Here is a 17606-nt window from a genome sequence, read left to right on the forward strand (position 1 = left end):
TATCTGTTCGACTAGAAATTATGATGCAAGATTGTTCGAGTATTTGCATGTTTAAGTTTCCTTTGATTTACTTGCATGATAACATGTTTCATCGTTTCTTTGGTGATAAAATGAATATGCTTGGTTGTGCCAATTTTTCAAGTCTAATTGAACGAGTGAAATTTGAATCATGCGATGAGTTGATTATATTTTCCTTATTTAACATGTTGCCTGCTGAATCAAATGACCAAGTTCGTGTGTTCAAGCCTGGTATTTGCTACATGAAATCATTTTATGGAAACATTAAGCACTTTGCATCATTTGCATTCAAATTATGTTTGCTTGATGTTCGAACTTTTCATAAGAAGGTGAAATTCAATGATTTGGGTTTCAATTTTGATTCGTTTACTAATCACCTTCTTTGGCCACATCTGAAATTTTCGTTCCATTTTGAGAAGGTAAGATCGACTTATGCTTTGGGACTTGAATCAAATTTCAACGATGATTTATTTTTTCTTTTCAGTCCATAGCTCCTATTGAAACTAACCTTTTACATTTTTGTGAATGTAACCCTTTAAAAAGCACGAGCTGTCATAGTTCTTCGTCACCCACGCAAGTTGATCGAGATAAAAGGTTTGTTTTACATTATCTGTCAGAAGAGAGAAGATTCATCTTGTTTGAAAAAGGTAAAACCGAACATAAATTTTCTTCTCTTCAAGATCGACAAGGTAAAGTTTACGAAAATTTTCAAATACCTTTACTCTATTTGAATGTTGTTGAAAATCTTTTTGATGGTTTGATGTTTGGAAATTGTTTGTACCTTGTTGTGATTGATTTTTGTCTTTGGCCTAGTAGTGATCTGTTTGTGTTGGAAAGTGATTACACAAATCATGTTGTTAATAAATAAAAGAGTGAGTTAGTTTCCAATTGACCATGGTACACTTTGCGTGTACATTCCCATGAATTGTTATTTTTGAATAAACATATTGAAAAGTTTTGGTTGTGGATTAACGTATTTGAATCTTTACAAATATTCATGACTAATTACCCCTTGATTAAGCTAAGTTCACATGTTTGTAAAGATGGCTTAACAAGACTTTTTGAAAAATTTACATATGCCTGTTTTGCACAATTAAGATTCTGGGCATATTATCAGTTGAATGCATTTTCCTTGAATTTTGATTATCATGTGTCTCTAACTTCTTTGAATTTATCTTGTCCAAAAGTGGTGAGACTTTTTCAGGTTTGTGTGACATATTCCATCCCATTTGATCGAGGAAAACCATGCACGAGTCAAAGTTCTCCCATGGACAAACAGCTCGACTTGAGGACAAGTCGCCTAAAAGAGGGGGGACGATACGAGCACGCCCCGCAAACTTTATCGAACAACCCAAACATTGACATGTTGGCAAGCTGATCCTAGCTCGTTTCCAGCTCCACGAGCTCCGTCCAGCTGAAATCTAGCTTATTCGAGCTCAATCCAACTTGTCTGAGCTAAACCGAGCTCAGTCCTAGCTTATATTCACCTCAATAGCTAAACCTTAGCTCAACTTCAGCTTAGGAGTATAATCCCAGCTAAACTTTAGCTTAAGGGCTAAAGCTTAGCTCATTTTAGCTCAAACCCGGTTTTAGACTTTAATGCATTAAATAAAATCTGAACATAATTATTTAAGCATCAAATTTGACTTATATTAATATTTGTTTTAATATGTCATAGTTATTACATATTTTAATTATGTTCACATTTTAGTCGATTTAATGCATGACATTAATGTGTCAACATGATGTCTCATAATTTGATTTTTTTTAGATACAATGATCAAGGACGGCACAATGTATGGATGAAGAAACATCTCATTTGGGCATTCCACACTCATGAATGAAGAAGTATTAAACGCTGGTGCATGTACGACTAGATGCAAGGTTTCTACAAATTCATGCATGTGTCGAATGCATGTATGGACATTAAAGGCTAGTCCATGAATGGATCAAATGCATGGGATGATAGAATGCATGAATGGCTTAAGTGCATAGCTCCTTGAACATGTTCACACTTTGAATTGACCTATAAGCTACTACACATGCATGGATGGGTTCAAGAACGTCCAAAGGAAGGAATTAACTCAATAATTCAACACATTGATTGAATTAAGTGCATGCATAAAGGGGAGAACGAATTTACTAGGTTCATGCTACCATTTATGAACCTACATGCCATTAAAGTGTTTAATTATGAAGATACATGTTCCATATAAGTGCATGAACGTCCCAAGGAGATGAATGCAACCTTTGGTGCACATACAAGTCACTTGAAGCCTTTCTTTATGACTAAGCATTCATCCACACACTTAGGGGGGAGAAAGTGTCCATTCAACTAGTGCATGAATCTGCCGAATTTAGGAACTGTTTTAATACATTAGTGTGAACGTTTTTATTATTGTGTGAACACCTAGATACCGAATTTGAATGGTCATCTATGTGCCTATAAATATTTGTTTTCTTTCATTTGTATAGAGGTTTTTGAACTTTGTTTTATTGTTTCTTTGTTAATGAAACTATTTCGAGAGGATCTTTCTCCCATATTTCGTTGAAGACTTGTTGGCCTATCTAGTCTTAGTTGGTGTCAACCTTGTTCTTCTTTTGAACTTATTGGTTCGTGCTTGCTTTTAAGAACCCTTTCTTCCATATCCATCATTAAACCATTATACATAGCTTCCGTCCTATTTTCCTATCAACTTCATTCCAAAAGCGAATTGAACGATACTTTCTCGTAGATGATCGGGCAACTCAACATACGACTCGACTCTCCCCGATGCGGTTCGTATCTTTTGGTATCAGAGCTACCTAAAATGAGAAGCTTAGACGTTCGAAGCGGAGCATTCCTTAGGTAGATTAAAAAAAATATATATATATAAAAATAAAAAAAACTACTTTGTGAGATTCGGGTATTGTGTTGTAATTATAATTTTAAGTAGTTATAAAAAAAAGTATAAAAAACTTTCGAAAAAAAATTTCGAAAAAAAAGGTGTTTTATGCAATTTGATTGTTGTTCGAATGTCAAAGCCCTTGATTTGATATCGTTCCCGATCCATCTTCTGTTCTAACCTCATACACGCCACACTTTTTTTACCCAATTCCCTATTCTTTCAGCCAACCCTAAACCTATACGCATCTCCCTTGTTACCCTATTGGAGCCGACCCCTAAGCCTATGATAAGGCCATGGCAAGTCTGACTACGAAGTTGCGAGAGAAAAGATTGAGAGGTAAAAGGCATGAGCGAGTGAGATCATTCGAGTGGAGGTAAAAGCCAAACAAGTGTAAACACGAGCGGGAGTGACACCTTTTCCTTCTTCTTTTCGAGCGAAATTGTGAGGTTTGTGGTGAGGTACTTAATTTTTTTTATTTTGTTTTGTGATCTAACATTTTCTTTTCAGCAACAAAAATCATGTCACGCGAAGAGTTCACCGAATCAAAATACCAATACTTGGTACAAGAAATGCAAAGAATGGTGAAGTCCAAATTTGATAAGTTGCATGAGAGATTAGATCAATTGGAACAAAGAGCTCCACGAGAACGAGTTTCATCAAGGCGAAACATAGAGTCGAGAACCCCCACGAAGATATACACCCAATTATTACTTGAGAAAAGAGTCTCATTGTGATTCCTATTCGACATCGACTTCAAGCCCAAGAGATTACTATCGAGATTTTTTTCGTCAAGGAATTCGAGAAGTCAAGAAGCCGACTATGATTTTTACTCCGTTCGAGAAGACGTCCAAAATGAAATTCGAAGAGATAGATATACCTCTTCCCGAACTTCAAAAAAATCATTCAAGGAGTGTTCTACACGAAGTTTTTCACATGCAAATAGTTCTTGGCCTTTCGAACATGATCTCTATTCTCATGACTCTTTTGTACATTCTTGTAAAGAGAAAACAAAGAAAAGAAAAGAAAAAGCAAAAGAAGAAAAAGAAAACAAAATAAAAAGAAAAGAGAGGCAAGAGGCAAGAGGCAAGTAAGAGAGAAAATGAGCGAATCTTGAGAGAACTTGAAAATGCCATTGAAAGCAAAAAGAAAATGAAAAAGAAAATGAGATTGAAAAAGAGAACGAAAAGAAATTTGAGAGTGAAAAAGAAGATGAAAAAAAAAATTTAAACAAAAGGAAAGAGTGATTCAGAAGAAAAAGAATCAAGTGAGAAAACAAGTAAGCAAGTGAGGATTATCTCTACTAACCCACATGTTCGATCTTCTTGTGAGTTAACTTTTCAGGTTCCTAGAAGTTTGTGCAACCAATTCCATCTACATTACCTTCCAAACGAGAGGTGTTTTAGGTTGTTCGAAAAAGGTAAGTTAACGAATGACAGCCACCCACTTACAATTGAATGTAAGAAAGGTAAGGATCCCTTATTTATTGATTCGAGGCCGTTTGAATACAAAGTTGCTCATATAGATTTTTATGGCCTTATTTTTGAAAATCTTCCATCTTTTGATTTGGTTAATTACTATTCACATATTAATGTTAAGGATGTTGTTTCAAAAGATGTCATGAAGATTCCATCTTATGACATGTTTTATAACGACAATTCTGTTGATTCTGTTGGATTGGCTCATCTTGTGCAAATTATGAATGTGTGTGATAGCAGTTTTTCACGTTTTGATTTGTTTGATTATAAAAATTCTTTGAATTCATCTTTCTGTTAAACGTGCCTATTCAAATGATTTGTGATGGATTTGAATTTCTGAAAGGTTGCATGATCACAACTTCTTTGCTCGATATATGCGTTAAAAGATTTTTGCATGAAATAATTGATCTGTTTGACTTTGTTCTTCAAGATAAATCTCTGAAATTTTGTGCGAGATTTCCATGCTTTGATCTATCTATTCGAGTAGAAATTACAATACAAGATTGTTCGACTATTTGCATGTTTAAGTTTCCTTTGATTTACTTGCATGATAGCATGTTTCATCGTTTCTTTGGTGATAAAATGAATATGCTTGGTTGTGCCAATTTTTCAAGTCTAACTGAAATAGTGAAATTTGAATCACGCGATGAGTTGATTATATTTTCATTATTTAACATGTTGCCTGCTAAATCAAATGACCAAGTTCGTGTGTTCAAGCCTGGTATTTGCTACATGAATTCATTTTATGGAAACATTAAGCACTTTGCATCATTTGCATTCAAATTATGTTTGCTTGATATTCGAACTTTTGATAAGAAGGTGAAATTCAATGATTTGGGTTTCAATTTTGATTCGTTTACTAATCACCTTCTTTGGCCACATCTGAAATTTTCGTTCCATTTTGAGAAGGTAAGATCGACTTATGCTTTGGGACTTGAATCAAATTTCAACGATGATTTATTTTTTTCTTTTCAGTCCATACCTCCTATTGAAACTAACCTTTTACATTTTTGTGAATGTAACCCTTTAAAAAGCACGAGCTGTCATGGTGCTTCGTCCCCCACCCAAGTGGATCGAGATAAAAGGTTTGTTTTACATTATCTGTCAGAAGAGAGAAGATTCATCTTGTTTGAAAAAGGTAAAATCGAACATAAATTTTCTTCTCTTCAAGATCGACAAGGTAAAGTTTACGAAAATTTTCAAATACCTTTACTCTATTCGAATGTTGTTGAAAATCTTTTTGATGGTTTGATGTTTGGAAATTGTTTGTACCTTGTTGTGATTGATTGTTGTGTTTGGCCTAGTAGTGATCCATTTGTGTTGGAAAGTGATTACACAAATCATGTTGTTAATAAGCAAAAGAGTGAGTTAGTTTCCAATTGGCCATGGTACACTTTGCGTGTACATTCCCATGAATTGTTATTTTTGAATAAACATATTGAAAAGTTTTGGTTGTGGATTAACGTATTTGAATCTCTACAAATGTTCATGACTAATTACCCCTTGATTCAGCTAAGTTCACATGTTTTTAAAGATGGCTTAACAAGACTTTTTGATAAATTTACGTATGCCTGGTTTGCACACTTAAGATTTTGGGCATATTATCAGTTGAATGCGTTTTCCTTGAATTTTGATTATCATGTGTCTCTAACTTCTTTGAGTTTCTCTTGTCCAAAACTGGTGAGACTTTTTCAGGTTTGTGTGATATATTCCATCCTATTTGATCAAGGAAAACCATGCACGAGTCAAAGTTCTCCCATGGACAAACAGCTCGACTTAAGGACAAGTCACCTAAAAGAAGGGGGGATGATACGAGCACGCCCCGCGAACTTTATCGAGCAAGCCGAGCATTGACATGTTGGCAAGTTGATCCCAGCTCGTTTCTAGCTCCACGAGCTCCGTCCAACTCAAATCTAGCTTATTCGAGCTCAATCCAACTTGTCTGAGCTAAACCGAGCTCAGTCCTAGCTTATATTCAGCTCACGAGCTAAACCTTAGCTCAACTTTAGCTTAGGAGTATAGTCTCAGCTCAACTTTAGCTTAAGGGCTAAAGCTTAGCTCATTTTAGCTCAAACCCAGTTTTAGACTTTAATGTATTAAATAAAAGCTAAAAATAATTATTTAAGCATCAAATTTGACTTATATTAATATTTGTTTTAATATGTCATAGTTATTACATATTTTAATTATGTTCACATTTTAGCCGATTTAATGCATGACATTAATGTGTTCACATGATGTCGCATAATTTGATTTTTTTTTAGATACAATGATCAAGGACGGCTCAATGTATGGATGAAGAAACATCTCTTTTGGGTATTCCACACTCATGAATGAAGAAGTATTAAATGCTTGTGCATGTACGGCTAGATGCAAGGTTTCTACAAATTCATGCATGTGTCGAATGCATGTATGGACATTAAAGGCTAGTCCATGAATGGATCAAATGCATGGGATGATAGAATGCATAAATGTCTTAAGTGCATAGCTCCTTGAACATGTTCACACTTTAAATTAACCTATAAGCTACTACACATGCATGGATGGGTTCAAGAACGTCCAAAGGAAGGGATTAACTCAATAATTTAACACATTGATTGAATTAAGTGCATGCACAAAGGGGAGAACGAATTTACTAGGTTCATGCTGCCATTTATGAACCTACATGCCATTAAAGTGTTTAATTCTGAAGATACATGTTCCATACAAGTGCATGAACGTCCCAATGAGATGAATGCAACCTTTGGTGCACATACAAGTCACTTGAAGCCTTTCTTTATGACTAAGCATTCATGCACACACTTAGGGGGAAGAAAGTGTCCATTCAACTAGTGCATGAATCTGCCGAATTTATGAACTATTTTAATACATTAGTGTGAACGTTTTTATTATTGTGTGAACACCTAGATGCTTAATTTGAATGGTTATCTATGTGCCTATAAATATTTGTTTTCTTTCATTTGTATAGAGGTTTTTGAACTTTGATTTATTGTTTCTTTGTTAATGAAACTATTTGGAGAGGATCTTTCTCCCATATTTCGTTGAAGACTTGTTGGCCTATCTAGTCTCAGTTGGTGTCAACCTTGTTCTTCTTTTGAACTTATCGCTCAACCGAGTGTGGCGTTCGCCCTTATATCGAGGTTTCTACTTTGCTAAGTAGCGGGTCGAGGTTTATCACTTTTATCCTCCACCTTGAAAGCCTATAAGCATTTGGGTCGATATTTTCTAATATTGGTTCGTGCTTGCTTTTAAGAACCCTTTCTTCCATATCCATCATTAAACCATTATACATAGCTTCCGTCCTATTTTCCTATCAACTTCATTCCAAAAGTGAATTGAACGATACTTTCTCGTAGACGATCGGGCAACTCAGCATACGACTCGACTCTCCCTAAGGCGGTTCATATCACATTCTCTCTACTTGACACTAATATTATTATTTGGATTGATCCTGGTTCCACGCACTCATATATGTGCACAAAATTTGTATCTAATAAAAATATGATTGTTGAATTCACCGAATTTGTGGTTAAAGTTTCAATCCCCTTGGGTTAGCATGTTATGGTGGGTAAAGTTTGTAAAAATTGCCCATTGATGACAGAGGGTTATTGTTTTCCAGCTAATTTGATGTTGTTACCCTTTGATGAATTTGATGTAATATTGGGAATGGATTGGTTAACCCAACATGATGTAGTGGTAAATTGTAAGTATAAATACATTGTATTGAAGTGTCAGAATGGTGAGTTACTCCGGGTTGAATCTGAGAAACTGGATGGATTGTCTAATGTGATTTCAGTAATATCAGCACCGAGATATATTAAAAAGGGGTATGAAGCTTATCTTGCTATTGTATTGGACACCAAATTGTCAGAGTTGAAAATCTAGTCAGTGCTGGTTGTTTGTGAGTTTCCTGAGGTATTTCCAGAAGAACTACCTGGTTTACCTCTAGCTAGAGAGGTGGTATTTTCCCTAGATCTTGTGTCAGGGACGACGTCGATATCTATAGCACCATAGAGAATGGCTCCTGCTGAATTGAAAGAGCTGAAGGTACAACTGCAAGAGTTAATTGATAGAGGATTTGCTGACCCAACTTTTCACCATTGGGTGCACCAGTATTGTTTGTAAAGAAGAAAGATGGATCATTAAGATTATGCATTGATTACAGAAAACTTAATAAAGTTACAGTCAAGAATAAATATCTGTTGCCTCGTATAGATGACTTGTTTGATCAATTAAGAGGTGCCACTATATTTTTGAAAATTGATTTACGATCTAGTTACTATCAGCTACGAGTAAAAGATTTAGATGTGCTGAAGACAACTTTCAGAACCATATATGGGCATTATGAGTTTTTGGTGATGCCATTCGGATTAACAAATGCCTCGGTGATATTTATGGATTTAATAAATAGAATTTTTAGACCATAGCTAGACAGGTTCGTGGTTGTTTATATTGATGATATTTTGGTTTACTCTCAGGATGTGAATGAGCATGCTAAACATCTGAGAATTTTTTTGCAAACTCTGCGTGAGAAACAGCTGTATGCTAAATTTAGTAAATGTGAATTCTGGCTACGGGAAGTTAGCTCCTTGGACATGTTGCATCTGCAGAGGGTATTTGGGTGGTCCCGAACAAAATTTTAGCTATTGTAAGTTGGAAGCCACAGAAGAATGTTTCAGAAGTTAGAAGTTTTTTGGGACTAGCAGGATACTATCGGAGATTAGTTAAAGGGTTCTTAATGATAGTTTCTCTGATGACTCGATTGGTGCAAAAAGAATTGAAATTCGAGTCGACTGATAAATGCTAGCAAAGCTTTGATAGATTGAAAGCGTTATTGATGGAAGCACCCATATTAGTCCAACATGAATCGAGTAAGGAATTTATAGTTTACAGCGATGCCTCATTGAATGGTTTCAGATGTGTATGGATGCAAGATAGTAAAGTAGTGGCTTATGCATCTAGGTAGCTAAAATCGCATGAAAGAAATTACCCGGTACACAATCTTGAATTAGCAGCTATTTTTTTTGCATTAAAAATATGGCAGCATTATCTTTTTGGTGAAAAATGTCATATCTTTATGGATCATAGAAGTCTGAAGTATTTAATGACACAGAAAGAACTGAATTTTAGACAACGTAGATGGTTGGAATTATTGAAAGATTATGAAAGCTAATGTAGTGGCAGATGCCTTGAGCCGAAAATCCATGTTTGCCTTACGGGCATTGAACACCCAGTTGTCTTTATCTAATGATGATTCACTCATAGCTGAATTAAAATTTAGGCCAACATTTATGCAACAGATCTCTGAAGCTCGGAAAAATGATGATAAGTTGCAAGCGAAACAGATACAAAGTGAATCGACTCCTGACTCAGAATTTTAGATCAAGACCAATGGTTGTTTATTATTCAGAGATAGAGTATGTGTACCGAAAATTTCAGAACTGATACAGAAGATTTTGAATGAAGTTCATAATGGTAACATGTCTATACATCCTGGTAGTAATAAGATGTATAGTGACTTGAAGAACATGTACTTGTGGTTGGGAATGAAATGGGATATTTCTGAATTTGTATTGAAATGCTTGATATGTAAACAAGTAAATGCCAAACATCAAGTACCTTCAGGATTATTACAGTCAATTACAATATCGGAGTGGAAATGGGAAAGAGTTATCATGGACTTTGTAACGGGATTACCTTTATCACCGAAAAAGAAAGATGTTGTCTGGGTAATTGTTGATCGTTTAATGAAGTTGGCACACTTTATCCCGGTACGTATGGATTTTTCATTAGATAGATTGGCTAAATTATATGTCTCTGAGATTGTAAGGCTACACGGAGTGCCAATCTCTATTATCTTAGATAGAGACCCTCGGTTTACATCTCGATTTTAGTGTAAGTTGCATGAAGCTCTGGGCACTCATTTACATTTTAGTACTACATTCCATCCTCAAATAGATGGACAATCTGAACGTGTGATATAGATTCTAGAAGACATGCTTTGGTGTTGTGTACTTGAATTTGGAGGTAACTAGGAAAAATATTTGCCTTTGATTGAATTTTCTTACAATAATAGTTATCAGTCCAGTATTAAAATGGCGCCGTATAAAGCTCTATACGGTCGCAAATGTAGAACTCCATTGTACTGGACAGAGTTAAGTGAGAAAAAGATACATGGAGTTGACTTGATTTGGGAGACTGAAGAAAAGGTAAAGATAATTAGAGACAGTTTAAAAGTGGCCTCAGATCGTCAAAAGTCCTCCGCTGATTTGAAACGAAAAGAAATAGAATTTCAAGTCAGTGACAAAGTATTCTTGAAAGTGTTGCCTTGGAAGAAAGTTCTCCAGTTTGGATGCAAAGGAAAATTGAGTCCATGGTCATCTGGCCATATGAGATCATTAAATGAATTAGGCCCGTTACATATCGATTAGCATTACCACTGGAGCTTGATAAAACTCATAAGGTGTTTCATGTGCTATATTACGACGATATCGATCGAGTCCTTCACACGTTATTACTCCAACAGAAGTTGAGATTCAGCCTGATATGACTTACAATGAGAAACCTATTAAAATACTATCATATGAAATGAAAGAGAGTGGCATTGGTAAAAGTTCTCTGGCAGCGGCATGTATTAGAGGAAACTACCTGGGAGCCGGAGAATACTATGAGGAAGCAATACCCTAATCTCTTTTCTGGTAAGAATTTTCAAGGACGAAAATTTCTAAGAGGGGAGAGTTGTAACAGCCCAGTTTCGGTGAGATCGAAACAGTGGTTTCAGGACCACAAATCCGAGTTAAAAATAAAAATAAATTTATTTTATTTTATGTTTGGCATCATGTTAGGAAGGCCACATGAAAATTTTGATACAAAAAAATTATCGATTGTGTGGTTAATTAGGTAAAGGACTAAAATTGCATAAAATGCAAAAGTTGGATTCTAGTAGCTATATGTATCAAATAGCTATATAATCCAAACCTTAAGGTCCTTATATGGTAATTAGACCATTGAAGAGTAGTTAGTAGATATTTTAATGACTAATCCATGGAAAAATTAGAAAAGGCAATGGACTAAATTAGAAATCACTAAAATTAAAAATAGAAATTAAATAAAAAGAACTATTCATCAAATTTCATATCATCTTCCCCAAAATTTCTGTGGAAACCCTAGGAGAGAGGAAGACAACTTACCAAGCTTGAAAAGGTATGAAATTAAGTCCTGTTTTTAATGATATTTATATTTTTGAAACTGGGATAGCCTAATCTCTCTATTTAGGGAATTAATTTGAAAATTTATCAAGGTATGAAATTTGGGTCATAGATGAATATACTGAAAAATAGAAATTTATGGTAGAAAATGAAAAGTTATTCATAGATAAACAACTTTTACAAATTAATTTTTGATGAAAACTAGATTTAAGGACTAAAATTAAAAATGGTAAAAACTCATGGAAAATTCTAAAATTTTTGAAAAATGTGTGTTGTAAATGTTGTTTATAAATTTTGGCTAGGCTTGGAAAGAAGGTTAAATTTCATGAATTTCATTTTTCCAAGCCTAAGGACGAAATCAAAATTTTTGAAAAAGATAAGGGCAAAATGATAATTTTGCCTAGGATGCAATAGAATGCAAATGTACATGAAATGTGATAGATTAATAGTTAAATTTATCCATATAGATCCGGAAAGACCAACTACGGAACTAGATTGAGGAAAGCAAAAGGTTTCGGATTAGTTGAAATTCAAAAACGAACCATTTTTAAGGTAAGTTCGTGTAACTTAAAAATGTATGTTATTGATAAACCGTAAATTATACATATTTTTACCCTTTGTTTAATGCATTTTATAGATGATTTCTCATTAGCATCAGTGAATTCGATGCTCCTAATGCTTTAATTTAATGTTTTATACTTAGGAGAGCTTAGGAGAGCGAAAGAAGCCAAAAACGAGCCAAAAAAGGGGCAAAACAGACCAAATCAAGAAGATGACACGGCCTAAGCCTTGCCACACAGTAGCTTGCACGCCCGTGTCTTTCGAGGGTGTTGACCAAGGCTTTCATGATTCACACGGCCTGGCCATTGACCCAAAAGCAATTCCCTAATTCTTTTCTCTGTGCATTCTTAGTTTAGATAATTAGTTAATTAAAACAAAACCCTATTATTCTTAGGCTAGATAATAAAAAGACAGTCATTACTAGTACTCTTAGTTCCTTTGGGTTCGGCAATCCAGTCTTGCTAAAAGTATACTACTATTCGATAGGTACACTTGCCTACATCGCGATATTAGTTAGTTCAAGAACCAGTAATTATAAATATTTAAAACCTATCATGAAACCACGCGATCAAGTTTTTGGCACCATTGCCAGGGAACTAAGATATTAGGAACGCTCAATTTTTATTACTTTAGCCATTTATTTTTCTTGCACTTTAATTTAATATTATTATTATTTATTAATTTACTTTTTCTTTCTCTTGGCAGGTTTTTATAGTTTATGACTAGAAGAAACCCGTTGGGACCATTACTTTTTGACGAAGAAATCGATCGTACAGTTCGTAGAAACCAAAGAGAAATAAGGCGAAGCTTAAGATACACAGAAAACGAGCAAGAAGACGATACTCAACCCCCAACCGAAGAGATGGCTGAAAACCAAAACAATCAGCTACCTCCTGCAATTGCGGCTAATCAAAATCCTGCTCCACGTACTATGTATGATTATGCTAAACCTTCTTTAACAAGAACTGTATCTAGCATAGTTAGACTTACTGTAGCTGCAAATACTTTTGAACTGAAACCTAACACAATTCAAATGATACAGCAGTTTGTTCAGTTTGATGGTTTGCAGGATGAAGATCCCAGCACTCACTTAGCAAACTTTCTAGAATTTTACGATAGATTTAAAATCAATGGCGTTTCTGATGATGTCATACATCTTCGGTTGTTTCCCTTTTCATTGAAGAACAAAGCTAAACAGTGGTTGAACTCATTACCATAAGGGTCAATTACTACTTGGGAACAAATGACCAAAATTTTTTTACTAAAATACTTTCCGCCAGCTAAAACGGCTAAATTACGTAATGATATCTCTTCTTTTGTGCAGATGGATTTAGAAACACTTTACGATGCATGGGAAAGATACAAGGACTTACTAAGAAGGTGCCCTTACCATGGGTTACCGCTTTGGCTTCAAGTAAAAACATTCCACAATGGTCTGAATCCCTCGACTCTGCAAATGGTTGATGCAGCTGCTGGCGGAACCATCAACAATAAAACACCAGAAGATGCCTATGAGTTTATAGAAGAGATGTCACTGAATAACTATCAGTGGCAAGTCATGAGGACAAAGCCAATGAAAACAGCCGGCATTTATAACATCGACTCAGTTACTATGCTGTCAAATCAGGTGAACTTCTCAATAAAAAGATTGATGGTTTACTTGGTTCTACGCAGGTACATCCAGTAATGAGGTGTGACTCGAGTGGAGGAGGTGTGCATACAGAATATCAATCCTTCAATCCTACAACCGAAGAGGAACAAGTCAACTATATGGGTAACAATAACTTTAGATATCAAAATAATCCATACAGTAATACTTATAATGCAGGTTGGAGGAACCACCCAAATTTCTCCTGGGTGGTCAAGGGAATCAAAAGCCACAAAATCCTCAGGGTTTTCAACAGCCGCCTTATCAACAAGAAAAGAAGCCAAACCTTGAAGAGATGCTCTCAAAGTTTATTTTGGTGTTGAAGACTCATTTTCAGAACACTGAGACAACACTTAAGAATCAACAAGCATCAATCCAATGGCTCAAAACTGAGATAGGCCAGCTTTCTAAACTAATCTCTGAATGACCACAAGGTAGCTTTCCAAGTAACACTGAACCCAACCCAAGGGAATACCTCAACACAATTAATATCCAAAATGACGAAGGAGTTGTTGTGCCTGAACCAAAACCTAGGCAAGAAACAGTGGTAAGCAAAGGGAGAGGTGAGGTAGATCAAAATACAAAAAAACCAGTAACTGTCGAATATAAACCTCATGTGCTATACCCTAACGCGACAAAGAAAGACCGCTCAGACGAACAATTCGGTAAATTCCTTAAACTTTTGAAAAAAATTACATATTAACTTACCTTTTATTGAAGCTTTGTTGCAGATGCCAAATGCAATGAAATTTTTAAAAGAGCTTTTAGTAAATAAGTGAAAGTTGGCGAAGTATCGCATGTGGAGCTAAACGCAGTCTGCTCAGCTATTCTATAGAATAAGCTACCCCACAAATCGAAAGATCCAGGGAGTTTTACAATTCCTTGCTTAATTGGTAGTTTAGATATAAGTCATGCATTAGCTGATTTAGGGGCGAGTATTAACGTCATGCCTTACAAAATGTTTAAGCAACTAGGTCTTGGGAAACCTAGACAAACTAGGATGAGCATTCAATTGGCAGATAAAACTATAAGATTTCCTAGGGGTATTATTAAAGATGTACTAGTGAAAGGAGATAAGTTCATATTTCCCGTTGATTTCGTTGTTCTAGACATAGAGGAGGATAATAACACCCCTTTGATTTTAAGGAGGCCCTTTTTAGCAACTGCTAAAACAGTTATTGATGTTGGCACAGGTGAGCTTACACTTCGTGTGAGAGACGAAACGATCACCCTTCAAGCTCATACTTCTGGCATCACATCAAACAATGAAGGAAATGGTCCACACCAGTCTACTAAAACTAACAATATGATACAGCCTACTTTGCAGAAATTAAGTTTCAAAGAAGTTCACGAGCCCTGTTCCAACAATGATAGAGGACACAATCATGAAGAACGAAGGCTATAGATAGAGGAGCTAGATGAATGGCGAGCACATAAACCAAGAACACACTATAAATCAAAATTACGCGAGAAGGAGTTCGATACCTCTCCGAATCAACTTAAGGTTGGTGATAAAGTCTTACTAGATGCCGCAGATCCCCACATTGTCACTACCACACCAAATGAGGAAATCCCTCTTACGGTACTCAGTATTTTTCCATTTGGTACGGTGGAGGTGAGTCATCCTAGGTTCGGCACTTTTAAGGTAAACAACACCCGATTAAAACCTTATTTTGATGAGATTGATAGCAGGAATGAGGAGTACGAACTCCTCGAACCACCCTAACCATTCACTAGAGAGGTAAGTCGAGCTTAGACTATAAATAAGCGCTTCTCAAGAGGCAACCCGAGCACTAACATATTTTGATTTCTTTATTTTTAATTTCTAACACTTTAAATCATCAACTTTATCTTTGAATTGCAAAATTTTTTAGCACACACGGCCAGGCAAACGGGCGTGCCTAAAGCCGTGGCCAAATAAGGGAAGAGACACGACCGTGCGATACGATCGTGTGGAAGCAGGACATGATTTCCCCAAAACACGGGAAGCGATAAATCCCCACGGCCGTGCGACATGGCCGTGGGTGAACTTGATAGGTGAACACGGGGCGTGGGAATAGAAAAACACGGGCGTGCCAAGGGCAAGGCTCAATTCTGTTTCTTCAACAAGGGCGTGCGACATACCCGTGTAGTTAAGCCGTGGACAACAATACACGGGCGTGGTACCCTAACACACGGGCATGGGAGAAACGAACAAAGCTAGGCACGACCGTGCGACATGGACGAGTGCCACACACGCCCCAGACACAAGGGCGTACGATAGTAGCCGGACACGACCTAAATTGTAAAATTCAAAAAACACGGGCTGACCTTCAGAGTACATGGGTGTGGCTTTAGGCCGTGTGGCCCTCCCCTATATAAGCAAATCATTGCTCATTTTCTTCTTCCTTTCAAAACCCTAGCCGAAATCTCCCCTTCTCCACTCCCTAATCCCTATTCTAGCCACCATTCCCCAAATTCTCATTTCCCTAACCCCCAAACCATCCTAAAATCCACTTCCCCTATATTAATCCTCACTTTCCCATCTCTTTTACTCATTATTAATGCTTATTATTCCAATAATCTCTATTACTTTTAAACTAGTTTTCATTTTTGTTTATTACTTTATCATTTAGTTTGCAATTTTTAGGTTATTTATTATACATTCAAATTAAATCAAGTTGTTAGACTCACCTCATACCCATTACATTTCTGTTCTCATTCTCATTATTATTATTGTGGTTGAGTTTGCTTCATATTAGTAGTCTTGGCTGAAATAGTTTACTTCCCCTTCAAATATGTTTATCTGTTATTATTATTCTCTTTATTACAGGCCTTCAATGTCATCTTCAAGAGGAAAGAAAACCGTCGTACCACCCTCGAAGAAGAGGAAGGGAGCATTATCTTCTGCGAGTCCAACTGGGAAAATTCGTCACCCTCCTCTATAGTTTCCACGAAGGCCCCAAGAAGAGCTCTTCTAAATACTTCGGGCCTGACCTTTAGCAGCAGGCCGCTGCATTGACTGGGATGCTGTAGAACAAGTCCAGATGGCTGATGCGATTCGGGCTCCTCAACATCGCGGCCCAAGAATCATTCCTCACCCTCATCGGCCAGATGTCTCCACAAGGCATCTCGAGCATGCTTAGCATGAGGATGGTTGAGAAGCGCCGAGGAACCTCCCCTCCCCAATATCGTCTCCTACTGAGGAGGAGGCCTACGAGGACATTCTTGATTATGTCCCCCCACAGTACGAGGACCCACTGACTCAACCACCACCAACCTTTCGTCCAGTTCATGCGGCAGCCTCATATGCTGACATCTCTGAATGCCTCACTCAATTTGAGCATCAGTATGTTCAACGATTTGACAACATTGATGCTACTCTACAGCAGATTTGCCAGCATCTCCACATCTCATCGCTAGTCCCACCTCGCTAACCATCTAGTGATGAAGATATTTAGAAATATTTATTTTATTATTTTATGTTTTTAATTTTTACTCAAACTACTTTTTATTTTTATTTTTTAGCAAATTTAGAATTTTATTATAAATTTCGGTTATTTCTTTTCGAGTACTTATTTTTCCTAATATCCCCTGAAAAGTTCCTGATTTTATCATAGTTATATAGAGCTCTTAAGCTCATCATCATAGAGGAACTAAAACTCAACCGGGAAAGGTTCTTCACGACTGTCATGTCCTGCTCGACCACGACCATAGCTACCACTAGATATAATATTCTTTTGGCACAAGACTTATGGCCTAATGAACCTCTACGACTGCCGGAGTATCCTCCTCCACTCTCGAACCGATTACTCTCCAAAACTCTAGT

General features: G+C 36.4%; 1 non-coding gene across 1 annotated transcript; it reads right to left on the reverse strand.

The window, feature by feature from the left end:
* Positions 1 to 13441: 13441 nt before the first annotated feature.
* On the reverse strand, positions 13442 to 13548 carry LOC121230052 (small nucleolar RNA R71). Its single transcript, XR_005928003.1, has one exon. It is a non-coding gene; the product is annotated as a small nucleolar RNA R71 (small nucleolar RNA).
* Between the last annotated feature and the right edge of the window lie 4058 nt (positions 13549 to 17606).

Source organism: Gossypium hirsutum, chromosome A05, assembly GCF_007990345.1.
Source record: "Gossypium hirsutum isolate 1008001.06 chromosome A05, Gossypium_hirsutum_v2.1, whole genome shotgun sequence".
NCBI lineage: Eukaryota > Viridiplantae > Streptophyta > Magnoliopsida > Malvales > Malvaceae > Gossypium > Gossypium hirsutum.